Genomic DNA, 14,072 nt, shown 5'->3' on the forward strand with positions numbered 1-14,072 from the left:
TCGATATGCAAATGTTTCATTTACATCACCATACATACAATTATGTTGTATCTGGTTAGTAATAACACATTTTGCCGTTGTATAAATGTAAACAATGTTTCGTAGGTAGCTTTCGGGGCCGAATATCTGGTAAGTCCTTGACCTTATGCTAATATCAATGAGCAAAGTGTTAATTTTAAATACAAATTTTTAAATTTAAACAACTGTGGAATACGATTAATTCATATCAAAATACAAATGTGTCATAATTACGGGATTTGATAATATTAAAAACATCAGTCATGCATGAACTAATTGATGCGAGCAACACTTCTTTTGAGCGGTAATTCGACACAGAAAGGTAAATAAAAATGCAGTAAATACTTTTTGACTAATACTTTCACAATTATCCTTACATCAGGTGGTAAATCGTAATATTATAGACTATTGCGCTTCATTTTCAAGAACTGACACATCTTTTAATATCAACATTATTCATATATGGTTCTGTAAATTGATGAAAACAAAACTGTCAAAATCTAAGCTATCATGGCTGCCGTTGACAAGAGTTGGTAAATGTTAGCAAAATGGCTTGTTTTTCAATTTTGGATAGATTATTATTCATTTATGTTAGAATAATAAATCATTTTGAGGGTCTGATATAGAATTTGTTACCTTGATATAATTTTTGTGGGGCAAATTCATTTTTATGGAGTACCATTTGAAACACATCATATTTTCCAATGTGGACCTTTCCACATTCAGTAGTGGACTATTAGTGTACAATCTAAGATTAAACAATGTGTTGAGTGTGAATAAATATTGAATAAAATTTATAACAAATTATTTTACTGTAAAACTTAGTAAAAACGTTCAATGTGTAATTGTCAGTACATCTGTGCTTCCTGCCAAAGTTTCAAGGGGTGAATTAAGAAGTAATACAAATGATAACAATATGTATTCATTATAGAAAATTGATGAAAACCAAAAGCAGTTTCAAGGAAATTGTGATGCAGTATTTACAATTTTCCATACAGAACCGAAACATTTAATCCAAATGATGTTTATGATGGTACTCCATACAAAAAGTCTGAAAGTAGTCCCTTGAAAAAAATGGAGGATATTTGAAAAAAAAATTTTTAATTATGTGGACGTAGTGTGCTAAAACAAAGACAGTTTTTAAAAAATTGAAGTCTTGATGGTTGTAGTGTATATATTCAGGCAACTGTGTGAGACTTTATGATTTCCCATGTTGAGTTGTTTACCCTGCAGCTGCACAGTACTGAGTGGTATATTTGCTTCATATTTTCGAAAGTTACAAATTCCAAAGTCATTATTTTTGATTTTCATCCATTTTTTATTGTTCAGTATCATCTCAAGCACGTTAAGACACCAAAATAAAGGTACTAAAGGTGTTGTGAATGATTTTTTGAGCACCTTCATTTCAGGTGATGTGACAATTTTTGTCACTTTACCCTGCCCTTAACATTTTCAGAATTATGTATATTTTTACGCTCAGTGAGGTGGTCAACCATGACCTGTCGAGTTTATCAATGTATTATACAATTTGATTTAAAATTGACCAAAATATGTGCATTTTCTACTGGATTAACATGGATTTAGCAATATCATGGATTTAGCAGAATATGCATCTTAAAAGTTAAGTAAAATAGTTAAAAGATTGGCAGTTTATATAAACATGTAATGTTGTGAGAAGTATTCAGTCCGGCCATGTTGACTTTTTTTCCTAACAGTTTACTCACACGACCAACAAATCGGGGCTCTTCAGCATGAGCAGCAATAAAAAATGTTGATAATAACAAAAAGAAAATAATCTTTTAAGTGGCATAAGCGATCGGGAAACACATTAATAGAACACAGTTTTTATGGGATACAATCACTAGTTTTATTCTAAAAGCACGACGTTTCGACAAGTATCCTCTTATCGTTATCAAGCACAATGACATTTAGTTAGTTAGTGTTAGTTGTATTTTACGTCCGCTTCCAATATATACAAAGTTCATAGTGAAACCATCAACATGGATTAAAATAACAGTAACAAAAAGAACCTAAGAGGTAAAGGATATTTAACATACACAAGGTAATTAGCTTACTAATACATGAGTAGGGAGGTATTAACTGTTATTAGGCACTTCAAAGGGTGCCATGAATACACAGGGTAAAGCTGATTAGGCACAGATAGTGAGGCCATGAATATGCATGAAATTAAATATGATATGGATTCATTAATACAAATATAACAATACACAAATAATGGACAGATTTGGGAGAAACTATAATAGCGAAAACTTAACGATCATAATGGGGAGATTTTAATACAACCAATGGTACTAAATTGCCATAGTTAAATTATATTATGCATATTAATAACATCATCATATGCCCTGGGGATGTAAAGCCCTAAGTCCCTATTAAGTTCAGGTGAATATGTTCAGATGTTTATAGCTTCTAGGATCTTCCTGGTTTTCTTGTTCTGTTGGTTGGCGGTGAGTATTTGGCCCTCATTCCATTTAATTCGATGTTGTGGGTGGTTCTGTATGGCAGTATATTAGACTCAAAATTTTAACATGCTATCGTCTAATTTCTATCTTCTATTCATGTAATTTCTAACTTCTATTCATGTAATTTCTATATTAAGACAATGTATAATCCAACTTCTTTTTTTGTTGAGTGTAAATTTTAATTCTGTTTCAACTTATTTCTATTATTAAGACGAAAAATGTCGACTTTCTTGTCGCTTTACATGTTAAGCATGAAAGTCAAACAAATTTAGAATTTTGATACTTCTACTTAGCAACCATCATTATGACGTCGTTTGGTGTCGCCACCGTGTGATCCGTACAGAATGCGTGTGATCGGGACCATTTATGTTGATACGAACGACTCGCTCTTCGTCAGTTTGAATGGTTTGGCGGAGTGTAGAAATTGAAAACAACATCGAACGTGATATGGTTTGCAAATTGAAATACTATTTCAAATATAAGCTAAACTGCAAATGTTGTTTAGCTTGTATTTGAAATAGTACACATTTGCGTGCACTTAAAAGATCCCTTGGCAGTTGGAATTCGATATAAGAGTAGGCGATAGTGCCGCTGCCCGGGCAAAATTTCCCTCATAGCAAACTGTATGGCGTATGCCCGTCTTCATTAGCCCAGGTTAGGAGCAGAACAGTAGGACGTTAAACCCCATTTTATTTCATTTCATTTTTTCTATTTCGATAGTAAATTTAATTCTGGGATGCTGTTTGTTCAGGTGTTCTAGTAGGAACATTGGTTCATCATTTTCGTCAAGGACCACAAACGTATCATCGACCTTGCAAAGCCAAAGAATTGCAGTAATGGGAGAGGTTCTTAGCGTACACTTTTCAAATTCTGTCATGAAAATTTCAGAGATTAAGGGTGATAAGGGACTGCCTATAGGCAAGTCGTTGACTTGCTCATGCATGTCGCCACCCCAGGTGAAGAATGTAGAATCAATACACATAGTAACTAATTCCAGGATGCGGTCGGTTGATAACTTAGTATATAGGGGTACTTCTAATTCATTTATTCGGGTTCGGAGGACTTCAATGTCTTCTTGACGGGGGAACGTTGGTAAACAGGTCAACCACATCGTACAACACAATTCTTCCAGGGCGGTTTAGGTCTCTAATTGTGTTACAAAAGCCACCAGAGTCTTTGAGGTAGAGGAAGTTCCTAAAGGAGCAAGTAGCTTAGACATGTATTTAGCAACATTGTAAAGAACTGAATCTCTTGAACAGACTAATAATCGGCCCTTAATCGGGTTTTTGTGAGTTTTGATAGTGGCTCGAGCGTAAGGGGGACGTGGGTGGTTAGGTTTCAACTGGTAGGAAAGATCTTTGGTTAGTTTTTGGAAGTCACATATTTCTTTAAGCTTATCATTTAGTTGTTTCTCTGTAGGTAGTGGCATCATTAAGCAGTTGGTAGACGGTTGAATTGTATTCGTTAGTGTTCATGATGACAGTGGATTTCCCTTTATCAACTGGTATTATCGTTATAGACTTGTCGTTTTTTAGGTCTTGTAAGGCTTTATTCTCACCCTTAGTAATATTGTGGGAGTTTTTCTTTGTTGTGGATTCTTGTCGAAACGTCGTGCTTTTAGAATAAAACTAGTGATTGTATCTCATAAAAACTGTGTTCTGTTAATGTGTTTCCCGATCGCTAGTGTTCTGTTAAAAAGAAAACCAGCAAAAAAGCAAAATCTGACAACTCAAATAAACGAAAAAGAGCGGACGCTTTGTCTGCTGACAACACAGCAATTTTGTCTGATACTACTAGTTTTCTAGACACATTGTTGAAGGATGGGCAATCTTAAAAACTTTTATTGCCGATCTACTGAAAAAATGATAACGCGAGAGCACATTTACTATCTCAACTTCAGCCCGATATTATATAGAGAATCTCCTACGAGTCTTTTGATATAAAATAAAATATCAACACAAGCCGATAAAGTAAAAAAAATCCGAGGCTCTGTCGAGTGTTGATATTTTTTGATATCAAAAAAGACTAGTAGGAGATTAAATTTATCACTTATCACTCAATCCTTTCTTACATGCACAAATAAATAACTATAATTCTTTGCTATAGATTTCACTTTTACTGAACCTGATTACATTACGGCGTAGCGATACATCATTTTTTGACAGCAATTCAAGCATTGCAAAGTCCTTTATATTGACCCAGTGTTTCCATGAAAGCCAATTAAATAAAAATAGCTCCTATTTAATAAGAAAGAAGTTATTTTTATTAAAAAAAAATGAACTGTTCTTTGAAAATAAAAAAAAGTAGTTCCTTTTTGATTGACCAATCAAATTCATGTAAAACAATATCTCCATATCGCAGTAGATTATGAAATTTATTACACAAGTTATATCTATTGTAGGATGTGTTATTGGGGGATAAAAGTAATTTAAACGAGCGTATAACTCATTTAGAAAATAAGGTAGGTGATTTAGAACAATACGCTAGACGTACACGTCTCAAGTTTAGTGGTATCGTACCAGGTGAAAGGGAAAATTCTTGACACTATGAATTGTGAAATTACTAATCATTTGAATGTCCAACTTTCATTACATGATATTGCATTGGCAGATCGCATCGCTTTAGTCCGATGCGCCCATGTTATTGCATGGATATTATAGTTCGATTTGTAAGCTATCGATCCAGAGCTCTAAAAGCAGGTCCATTCTGTATAGGAAAAGCAGAGACCTTTACAATAAACTTATAGAGGGTTGTTGGACTAACGACGGTAGAATTATGGTGAAATCTCTAGACAGTAAAATATCTACAGTCAATTATGATACCGATCTTAGTCAGTTCATAAGGCCCCAGGGTACCTTTGCCAACGCAGCAACTACCACCAATAATTGTCTGCCTGTTGACCAAACAGAATTAACATCAATTGATTCGAGTCACATGGATGCTAGTCACATTGTTGCAGCTCCAAACACCATCCAAGAGTTGAATTCTCGTTGTCCGCTATCATCTACCCCTACAAATAGAAACTACGACACTCCATCAAATGAAGGTTTTCAAATGGTTGGCGCGCGATCAAGAAGGTCAAATGCCATTCAGTTTCCTGATGATAATCGGTTTACGTTACCAGATCTGTATAAAAGACGCTAGGACATTCCCAGGATTCGGTAAACTGATTATATTGCCATAGCTGCATGGAATATTCATGGATTAACTTTAGTAATAGATGATAATCCCTTTATTAATTATATACTAAGCAGCAAAAGAAATGTCAGGTTGGTATGTTACTCTGAATAGATGCATTGCATAAAACTTGCCAAATGTTTTTATTATATATTTGTGACCACATCTCCAACTTTACCTGAGCAATAAGGCTCCTTCCCAAACACAGAATTGAACCCAGGAAATGTTCTCAAAAACGCAACCTGACTTCTGAGATGGTAATGTGTTCTCCATGATTTTCATGTAACTCATGCTGCACGTGCTGTTCACCGGGACCAGCCCTATAAAATGCACCCAAATACCTGGTTGAATACTGAGCAGTCTGATTTCAATTCAAAATGGCAACTCAGACTTGGGCAGCTGTACCAGAGGGTCCTAGAGAAGGGAAGCAAACTAGAGCTCGTGTGGATTCCATCACATGTGGACATCAGAGGAAACGAGGAGGCAGATCGACTCGCCAACGAAGGTCTCGAGAATACATCACCACCCCGCACCATAGAATACGGCACCACGGAAATCTACAGTATGGTAAAAAGACAGGTCAATTCAATCTGGGAACTAAAGCTCGTTGAACTTGACACATACAGATTCCAGTTGGGTGACAAGATCTACACGAAGACAGCGATTAATCACCCTAGAAGAGATATATGCAAACTTATATCCAAACTAAGAGTGAAAGAGCGAGTGCGATACTTCAAACACCAAGTCATCGTCTATGAGGGCGGAGAATAATGTACCACCAACCATGTCCTGGTAGACTGTGAAGTATATGAGGAGGAGAGAAAGGGACTAGTACTAAGACCCTACTCTTTCCAAGACCAGATCTGAAGCTGCAAATCTTCGAACTAATCCACGATCTAATGACCACGGCTGGATTAATTAGAATACTGAAGTAAGAGGGGTAGACGGGCTCGGCATCTAAACACTGGACTATATAGGGGAGATATACCAAATTATCAGGATAGTGGAGTAAGGGGGGGGGGGGGTGACCGAATGGTTAGCACGTGCGTGCTGTGTCACAAGGCCTGTCGTTGAGTCAACTGGCGTGGTTTCGAATCCCCGGTTGTACGTGACAAGGAGTAGTGTCGCCTGTCCAGCCTCGTGGGTTTTCTCCGGGTCCTCCGGTTTCCTCCCACTGCTAAAGACCCCTACGCGCAAACGAATTATTAAAATAAAATTAAACTATATGTTAATCCCGAAATGACCTAGTTTGTGTCGAGTGGACGTTTAACCCCATTTCTCTCTCTCTCTAGTGGAGTAAGGGAACGTCACGGTCAGACGGGCTCGGCATCTAAACACTAATCCGCCAAAAAGACACCAAGCCTGCAGGGTGGTATAGTGTAGTATGGAGAGGCCACGATAAGACAGGTTTGGCACCTAAACACCAAACCCACAAAGATGACATCTACTAATCCAGAAACGAGACGCATATATGTCCGCATATATGCTGTCTCCACATATTAACTACCAAATAATATGTATTTTATTAAATAAAGGGATGAACATCCAACTAAACCTACCCCATGGCCTAAGCCCACAAATGGAAAGATTGCAAAATCATATTCTAAAAACAGGAAGAAGCCTCGGCTCTCCTATGCCTTGTCTGCGATATCACTTCTGTGGAAGCAGACGTTAAAGCACCAGGTAGTAGTAGTTGAATCATTGACACTACAATGCCAACAGCATGCCACGACCCACGACAGCTCAGAGGAACCAGGCGCTTGGAAGACTCGACGCTGGCCACAATTCCAGGTCAATGTTCGGACTATCTACAAGCTTCGGCAACGCTTTCGGGCCACCAACATCACGGATGATCGCCCCCGAACTCGTAGACCAAGGGTTACCACAAGGCGACCAAACCCGCCATTTTGTGCGACATCACGTGCAGCATCCCTTCACACAGACCCATCAGTACCGATACAGTGCACAGACGTCTCACCAGAGAGAACATCAATTGCCGTAGACCTTACCGTGAACCGATCCTCACCCCTCGTCATCGACATGAACGTCTACAGTTTGCCCAACTGGCAATACAGGTTATAGAGAACTGTTTGTTCACAGATGAGAGCCGGTATTGCATCAACTGCAGATGGCAGGACCAGCGTTATTCTGACCAATGTGTCATGGAACGAGACTCATGGGGAGGTCCAAACATAATGGTTTGGGTGAAATCAGCCAGAACCAGAGAGTGAGTCCGGTGGTGTTCCAAAATCTTGATCCAGGGAGAGGAGGCGGCATCACAGCTGTGCGCTACATCAATCAAGCTCTCAGACCCCACGTCATACCACATTTCGCACGTCATTGAAACAACGTTTTCCAGCATGACAACGTCCGTGCCCACACCGCCAGAGTTACTCGGGGCTTTCTCCCGCCGAACGGTGTCAACGATATGCACTGGCCAGCCCTTAATCCTGACTTAAACCCGATTGAACATCTTTGGGATGAAATTCAGAGCAGACTTAATAACGTCGTACCGAGACCAAACACAGTCGATGGATTGCACCAGGCTTTTCTGAGAGTGTGGTTGCAGGTACCAATGACGTTCATCAATCGTCTGGTCCACTCCATGTACAGACGCTGCGCTGCTGTTATTGACACTCGCGGTTGGCATACCAGATACTGATGTATAGACCGTGTACAGACTCTAGACCTTCTCGTAATGTCTTGGAATTGTGATGAATTATCCACTAATGTGTCATCATACTGTTCACAAAAAATTGCTTTGATCCATTTCTTAAGTCGTTTTTTTACGCCCACATTTTCATGTGGACGTATATTGTCGTCGCCTCTGTCCGTCCGTCCGTCCACAATTGTTTGTGAACAGTCTACAGGTCACAATTTTTATCCGATTTCAATGAAACTTAAAATATAGGTTTATCACCCTAAGATCTCGGTTCCTTTCGATATTGGCATATATCGTACTGTAACTTCATGGATTATGGCCCCTGATTTTACGAAAAATCACGTTTTTAGTTGGTGAACACTGTAGAGGTCACAATTTTTATCCGATTTATTTTAAATTTGAAATGTATGATTATAAACAAAAGATCTCGGTTCCGTTCGATATTCGCGCATATCTGAACATAACTTCCTGAATTATGGCCCCTGTACGAAAAATCGCGTTTTTAGCTTGTGGACCCTATAGAGGTCATAATTTTTATCCGATTTAAAAAACCGTATTATTATATCACCTTTAAACCCTAAGGGCGGTTGAGTTCGAATTTCGTGAAAATCGGCCCAAAACTGACAGACAAAATGGCCGCCCTTCGTTCTCAAATAGCTTAAAAATATGGTATATCAGGGTTGTGAACCCTATAGAGGTCACAATTTTAATCCTATTTTGATGAAACTTGAAATGTAAGTTTATAACCCAAAGATCTCGGTTCATTTCGATAATCGCGCATATCGTAACGTAACTTCCTGAATTATGGCCCCTGATTGTACGAAAAATCGCAATTTTAGTTTGTGGACCCCATAGAGGTCATAATTTTTATCCGATTTAAAAAAAACGTATTCTTATATCACCGTTAGACCTTAACTTATCGGACCGTAACTTCCTGAATTATGGCCTCTGATTGTACGAAAAAACACTTTCTTTTTAGCTTGTTCTCTATCCATCTCTCGAAAATGTGGGCGTATCCTGCCTGGCTGCCGCTGGTTCTAGAATGATTTGATTAAGGTGCAACTCAATTTGTGGTGATTTAGCTATTCTACATAAATCCAGTCTAAATAAATATATGTCTGTAGTTCACACTGAACTGTGGGATTTCAACTGAAGAACAAGAGATAAAGTATTTCGAAAGTGTGTATGGCAAAGGTTCTGAAACTAATCTTAAATTTGACTTAACTTTTGTCACAATAGCAAATGTGATCAACTAGACAAACCTATATCAAATGACAAAATACTACTTGTAGTTAAAAAACCGAAAAGAAATAAAAGTAGCGGCATTGATGAAATATGTAGTGAATTTTTTATTGAAAGTATTGATATTTTATTGCCTCTTATGGTTACAATTTTTAATTCAATTTATGATAGTGGTTGGTTGTTATCCGGAATTCTGGCAAGATAGCATGTTCCCGTACCCAAAGCAGGTGATTTTAATATAGGCCTACCGGACAACTATAGGGGATTCCAATAATGTCAACTTTTTCAAAAATCTTTTCTATCATTCTAAATCATAGACTGTACACTTGGTGCGAAAGCAATAATAAATTAGATGAAACCCAGTTTGGATTTAGAAAAGGTAAAAGTACAATTGATGCTCTTTTTATTCTTAATGGATTAATTAGTCATTCACTAGATAATCGACAAAAACTTTATTGTGCTTTTATAGATCTGCGTAAAGGTTTTGATACAGTAATCAGAAATCAGTTGTTGTATAAACTTAATTCAATCGGTGTAAGCTCTAAAATGGTAATTATAATCAAATCATTGTACAATAAAGTGAGCAATTTTGTTAAGTTTAAAGCTAAATTGTTCTGGGCGAGTCTCTTTATGCATACGTTCTTATCAGTGGGTAGAGTTTACGGGTGATGATTAATAAATATAAAAACAACTTTTCTTTCTTTCTAAATAGTTCTATATTATATCACCGTAAAAAACTGAAAAGATAAATTAACAATATTTATGGATTCATTCTGTCAAAGACATTTACAATATCTAAACATTCATTCATTCTGTCAGACATTTCTATCCAAGGGAGGGGATACCGAATTTCACAGCCTAGGTGAAAATCAGTATAACTTATATGAACGGGCTATAGACAGGAAATAATTAAATTACAAGTTTGACATAATTATAACAATGTAAATTAGTAGTTACATGTAAATAAACATATACCGCGGTTAAACGAGCCTTAGGAATGACCAGAGCAAAAGGAGGTCAAGTAGGGTCGACACCGCCACCGACCACGCCAAGACAGAAAACTTGGAACAATGCATATTTCCACCGGTGGTACTTTTTACCGCCGACCACCGCCGACCAAATGCTTTTTACCACCGACCGTCGTGTAATTACCGCCAACCAAATACTTTTTACCGCCGACAGCATTGTAATGACTTTCGACCGTAATATAATTACCGCCGACCAAATTCTTGTTACCGCCGACCAAATGCTTAATGATTCACCTACTAATTCTAGATTCGCTTTACTCTGTCGACTGTCGAACAAAAAAACACTTCTTAATTCAACATCGGCTCTAATCCGTGGACTTAAAAGTTTAAATGTTGACAGATATCCACTTCTTAAAACAAATCGACAATACAAATTTAATTAAATCGACACTTTCAGTTTTTACGCAAATCAAAGAGTTCTAGCCATGTTGGGGGTATATTTGCCGAATTTATATAAAAAAAAGAGGACAATTGCTTGTGTAAAAAATACTATAGGTAACATCAAGAATTTCCCCTGTATGTGGCCTGTAATGGCGATGCAAAAGGCTCGCTGCATTTACGGAAAAGAGACCTGCAGATAATATGTATGTTCTGGGAGGCGGGGTTGGCGAGAAAATGTGCCTGGGGAGGGGTTGGAAGTGGTACTCTTCCCCGATAATATAACATTCAATTTCACCAGTCAAATCACCCAACCACCAAAGTTGTATACTATATAGCATGTCATTTGGGGGATCCGGGTGCCCCCAACTTGGTTCCGCAGTGGTTCAGTGTTGGCCAGGTCGGAAGGCCTTGGGCTTGCACGGAAAGGCATCTAGTTGTTCGGAAGGGACGAAAAACTGAAGTCCGTCCGTGTACTCGTTGACGTGTACGTAAAAGAACCCCTGACAGATGAAAATCGATGAAGAGTATTCGGCAACCCCGCTGCCTTGACAATTGTCCCTGCATGGCGTATTACCTGTCTTCATTATCCCGGTTTTTGCAGAAAAGTAGGACGTTAAACCCAGTTTCATTTCTGGTTTTTTGTAATCAGTGTTCGAAATGACTTCGGAGAATATTCACAGGTTTTAAGCCAGGAGAAAGAGAGAGAGAGAGAGAAATGGGGTTTAACGTCCGCTCGACACAAACTAGGTCATTTCGGGACTAACATATAGTTTAATTTTATTTCAATAATTCGCTTGCGCGTAGGGGTCTTTAGCAGTAGGAGGAATGATTCGCAACATTTGAACGAAAACGTAATAATTAATATATAAAACTTGATAACTAAAGGCGAATAATTATATAAACGAACAAGTTCAATTTTCAAAATAGAGGACAAGTAGAAATATTACATTAACTTTGGCTTACCTTAAATGACAAGAAGACAGTTGTTTTAATCGTTGGTAAATTATATTATGAGAATCTCATCGTTCGTTCTTGGTAACTTCTGCTTCCACATAAGTGATATCGCAGACAAGACATAGGAGAGTCGAAGCTGATTCCTGTTTTTTAGAATATGATTTTGCAATCTTTCCATTTGGCCTTAGGCCATGGATTTGGTTTAGTGGGAAGTTCTTCCCTTTATTTAATACAAAACATATCGTTTGGTAGATGATCTCGTCTGCTTCTGGATTGGTAGATGTCATCGTTTGGGGTTAGTGTTTAGGTGCCAGGCCCGTCTTATCGTGGCCTCCCCTTACTCCACTGTCCCACTATCTGGGTTTGGTATCAGTTTTATTTGCGGAATAGTGTTTAGGTGCCAAGTTCGTCTGACCGTAACTCCCCCTTATATATACTCCACTATCCTGCTAGTTTGGTAGATGTCATCTTTGTGGGGTTTGTGTTTAGGTGCCAGGCCCGTCTTATCGTGACCTCCCCTTACTCCACTATCCCACTCTGTAGGTTTGGTGTCTGTTTTTGGTGGAATAGTGTTTAGATGCCGAGTCCGTCTGATCGTGACTCCCCCTTACTCCACTATCCTGCCAGTTTGGTATAAATCCCCTATGTAGTTTAGTGTTTAGATGCCGGGCCCGTCTAACCGTGACCCCCTCTTACTTCACTATTCTACTTAGTCCAACTGTGTCCATTAGGGCGTGGATTTGTTCGAAGATTTGCAGTTTCAGATCTGGTCTCGGGAAGAGTAGGTTCTTAGTGTTTAATGGTATGTTGTTGGTCTCCATTGTTCTCACTAGTTCCCTTCTCTCCTCCTCGTATACCTCGCAGTCTACCAGGACATGGTTGGCGGTACATTCTTCTCCGCACTCACAGATGATGACTTGGTGTTTGTAGTCTCGCAGCCGCTCTTTCACCCTTAGCTTCGATATAAGTCTACAAATATCTCTTCTAGGGTGATTGAGTGTTGTCTTTGTGTAGATCTTGTCATCCAGCCGGAATCTGTATGTGTCAAGTTCAACGAGATTTAATTCCCAGATTGAATTGACGTGTCTTTTGACCATACTGTAGATTTCCGTGGTGCTGTAGTCTATGGTGCGGAGTGGTGCTGTGTCCTTGAGACCTTCATTGGCGAGTCGATCTGCCTCCTCGTTTCCTCTAATGTTGACATGTGATGGAATCCACACGAGTTCTACTTTGCTTCCCTTCTCTAAAACCCTCTGGTATAGCTGCCTGATTTCCAAAATGACTTCTGGTCTTGAGTCCGAGTTGTCATTTTGGATTGAAATGAGACTGCTCAGAGAGTCGCTTGGAATGACGAACTTACTAGTCTTTTGATGGGAAATCCATGATATAGCGTCACGAATGGCCACAAGCTCTGCAGTGTACACCGAACAGTTATTGGGCAGTTTCCTGCTTATTCCCTGTTCCCCGTTTGGCAGGTATATTCCAAACGAGCTGGTGCCCCTTTCAGATGATGATGAGTTAGTTGTATTTTACGTCCGCTTCCACCGAAGTGATATCGCAGACAATCACGTGTTATATATATTTTTTTAGTCGTCGAATGTGCTATTGTTGCTGATTATACTGTGGATATTAATATCAAAACTTATGTCGCGAGGTGTTTCAGAGGCAACATGAACTTATATACCTAATTCGTGTGTCCCAGAATACAGTTGAGGTTTCCATGACATGGAATGTATATGGGCCTACGATTGGTCAGCATACAGATTAATTTAAGTGTCACTACTCAATCCCAATTAACCTGCCAGCCTTAATTGGATTAGCCAGCCTATTGTTTTAATCTAGCAATAGTTCTGCCTCTGAGACTTCACTCAATTACCCTGCCGATTAACTGTCTGTCTTAATCACTTAAGGTAACTCTGTCAAGTTATAAAATTAAGGTTTAACAATGGGTTTAATTACGAGAAAAGCTCATAATATTCTTAATCTCTAACCCTCTTAAAAGAGAATTTTAATAGGAATATATGTGAATTAAAATGACGTAATTTTGGACTGGTATAGAAGGACAAAACTACAATTTAGATATTGAAGGGCAAATATATCAAGATTGTTTCAGCTACTAGTTATAAA

The sequence above is a fragment of the Patella vulgata genome, chromosome 9, assembly GCF_932274485.2.
Source record: "Patella vulgata chromosome 9, xgPatVulg1.2, whole genome shotgun sequence".
Lineage (NCBI taxonomy): Eukaryota > Metazoa > Mollusca > Gastropoda > Patellidae > Patella > Patella vulgata.